At 34.4% G+C, this 3,780-nt stretch overlaps 1 pseudogene; it reads right to left on the bottom strand.

Moving 5' to 3' along the window:
• Positions 1-3,440: 3,440 nt before the first annotated feature.
• On the bottom strand, positions 3,441-3,577 carry LOC145277224 (U2 spliceosomal RNA; annotated as a pseudogene).
• Positions 3,578-3,780: the final 203 nt, after the last annotated feature.

Genomic DNA, 3,780 nt, shown 5'->3' with positions numbered 1-3,780 from the left:
AACACATTTTTAACATTAGTATCTATAAATGTTGTATTGTCGTATGACAAGAAACGTCCGTATACCTTTATGTTTCTCTCCTTCTTTCTTTCTTATCGTTTATAGTATATACCAGTTGTCCTCTCCACTATCACCTGGTCGATAGTAAGTGTAAATAAAAATGAAGAAACGCTTGAGACAGACATAAACATACAGGCAATAATCATCCTTACTTCTTGTATTGAAGTTGTTAGGCAATTAAATGGATCGTATTTCGTCAATTCGTCCACAACTGAATTCCATTTATCATCACCGCGTATCCATGCTCGTGCAATAAACACAATACAGTTGAAAATGCACAGGCAGGGATTCGCTACGAAGGAAATCAATTCTTTAGAGACAAGAAAGCTGTGTTCCTAAATATAATGGAATATCGAAGTATTTAAATACGAGTTTGGCTTACAATAATTGGGTTCGAAATAGAGGTTTATGTTTTCTATTATTTGGATAATTCGGACTAGTGTTTTTATGTTTAGTACTTGTGCAAAAAAGTCGTTCCGTAATGGATTTACGTACTTAGGAAAAGTTCTAAGTGCAATTTTGTCTGGATAAGAATACAATTGCGAATTACTAAAGAAGTTTGCCTTTTCATGGCGGACAGAAAAGGAACTTACATAGATACCGTCACTCCTACAACACAGCCCCTATTATGCAACTGAAATAACTATGTTTTATTGACAAATGTACGACGGTCTCCATTGTAAAAATTTACAATTAAAATTCTGATTAAAGGATGAATAGAAAATATCATGAAGATGTATGTAAAATATACGGAGAAAAGTTTGATAAACACCATAGATAATTCATTTGGCTATGTTTTCCAGCGTTCCGCAATCTAGATATAATACATTTATTTTACTTTCAGTATTTAATATTGTTGTATAGTTGGTTCTGTCTGTAAGGATTTATCTGTTTTTCGCTGTCACGTATATATAATCTTATTTGTTGCACTTCTACAAAATTCTAATAAATATAATCAAACACGTATACAGTTCATAACAAAAACATTTTTATTTAATTATTATTTTCCTGTCAGTAGTCGTAGGACGTGTCGAGCATAAGTAGTGAAAGGCGAGGTTGGGGTTGACGAGCTAACGACCAAACAACCACGCGTACCTCTCCGTCTCTCTCACTCTCTCCTTCCCCTGTGTTCATCCTACCCGTTTCTTTTATTGACAGTTTCTTCCTTTGTCCAATCAATGGTCAATATATGTGTACAAGTTCGACCAAGTATTTTCTTTGTTCCATCAGGGATTAATATGTGTATACAAAGTTTGAATTGGAATTTTCTTTGTATTTTGCTAACTCGAAATTTGTGAGTAATCACGATGTTCAAGTTCCTTTATCCAACAATATGTGAATATATTGAACTCAATTCACCCGTTAATGGAGCATTGTTGCCACATCTAGACTGGTTCATCTACCATGACTCCCATACTCTTAGACCGGATTCAAGAAGGAGTATTCAATTTAATAGATTCTTCACTATTAGTCAAACTCCAATCTTTGTCCCCTCGCCACAATGCTGCATACCTGTGCATATTCTACAAGTATTTCAATGCAATGTGCTCTGATGAACTCGTAGCATTATGTCTTCTCAAACGTAGATACTCCCGACTAACTCTTACGCAGCAATATCTAACCCATTCAATGTTACGGTTCTTAGATACTGAGAAGTTTCCTCTTCTATTAGTTTTTCCTCATGATCTAATAGACGTTAGAATTTCCTCTGTTTCCTGCTTCTTTGATAGTACTAAACTGTAGAAGTTTATATGTAATGTAAACGTAAATTTTTCTGTGTAACCTCCTATTATTCCCTGCTAGAGAGGATCACAAATAGTAGCTCCTTACGTTTTAAAAGACAAAACAAGAGTAGCTATATATATATATATATATATATATATATATATATATATATATATATATATATATAAAATATCATTATGATCTCTTATATTGTTTGCTCTTATATATATATATATTATATATATTATATATACATATATATAATATACATATATATATACATACATACACAGACACAGATACACACACACACACACACACATATATATATATATATATATATAAACGTTCTTTCTTACAGATCATTAACAACACTGAAACTTTGTACTTATCGATAAGTGTACACCGTCATTTCGGGAATTGTATTCCATCAGCCGATTAATGAACATTAATTAGTAAAGGGGTGGAATTTTGCTGCTTGTCGGGTTAGTCGGGTGTATGTGCATTACAAGTATTATACGTTCATTAGAGCACATTCTATTAAAGTACTAGTAAAACAGGCACATGGGTACGATATTACGGCGATAGGACATATTTAAGAGCTTGCCATACATTGGGGCACAATAACAGATTTCGGACTCCCTTGTATCCAATTGTTATGTTGTTGTTTTATCGGAAAACACCGGAAAGTAAAATAGTCGATTATTATGATAATACTTCTAATGGTCGATTATTATGATTGTAAAAGTTTAAGAGTGAAAGACTAACAGCTTAGATGTACCGTTGCATTATACGCGTACGTGTTCTGAAGACCAAATAAAACACCGGGGGAGGGGTATTATTGTTTGCCGCAAAAAAACAAAAACAAAAAAAAAACAAAAAAAAACGGCGTCTTCCTTGAAGGAATGCTGACAACACCGAATCCTTTGATTTTCTATTTCAGACAAATGAATATTGTCGCTTCAGCGGAAAAATCACGAGAGCGACCCCCCTCACTAGTCAACGCAAAGAGGTATAGAATAGGAAGTCACGACTTTTGTATCAGTGACCACGAGGTTGAATCAAACAATGGTTGAAAGCCGTGCGTGCATATGAGTTTTAAACAGCAAGAGTACACCATCTCCAATAGATGTCTCGAGGTATGCGTGTATGAATGAATATATTGATATGAAAACAGTTTGATATAATTTCAATAGGTTTATATGGTCTCCAAGTCTATCACTAAAATCTCATATTTTGGTTTTCATGTTTTAAACCTATAACGTTTTGCCAATCGCTTACATCACGATCTACGAACTACTACATGATGAATTGAATGCGCTGCCGTAACATAAACGCTATGAGTTCACAGAATAAGTGTTATTAAAATATAGAATGAAGAAGGTTGATAGCTATTAGTCGCGTGCTCGCGTGTAATGAATGAATGCGTGAATGTAGAATTGTCATGAAATTCTTAAAGATAAACTAAAATGACCGAAAAATGGGCTGAAATGACTTAAATAAATAAAAAGTAAATGACTTAAAATGACTTTAATGAACTTAAGGATGAATTGAATGACCTCAAGAATGACTTGAATGCTTAAAAATAACTGGAATCATTCAAAAACAACTTGAATAATCTGGAGAATGCCTTGAATGGCTTTGAGACTTACTGAAGTGGGTGATCATTTTACATTAAATTAATACAGAAAAGTGATCCCCCACTTTATATCACAAAGTTACAAATATAATTACAGCATGTAATAAGACAGATACTACACTTTGATCTTGGCCAAAAGGCCAAGAAAAGGGTATTTATTTGCTCCCCCACCGAGTAAATTAGGCACAAGGCCGATTTTTAATATGAGGAGTGAAGGGGAAATGGGGACCAACTCCCCGAGGAGCAGGGGAGCTGGATAGTGACAATTGGTATGAAGGGTTGCCCCTACATTGACCAAGGTCTTATATGTGAGGCTGCCCCCACATACGGTCTTTACTTGCAGTATCTGCCTATAC

This window comes from Euprymna scolopes, chromosome 5 (genome assembly GCF_053919585.1).
Source record: "Euprymna scolopes isolate OS-2025 chromosome 5, ASM5391958v1, whole genome shotgun sequence".
Classification (NCBI taxonomy): domain Eukaryota; kingdom Metazoa; phylum Mollusca; class Cephalopoda; order Sepiida; family Sepiolidae; genus Euprymna; species Euprymna scolopes.
The sequence above is the reverse complement of the archived record's forward strand: the minus strand, read 5'-3'. Positions and strand labels throughout refer to the sequence as shown.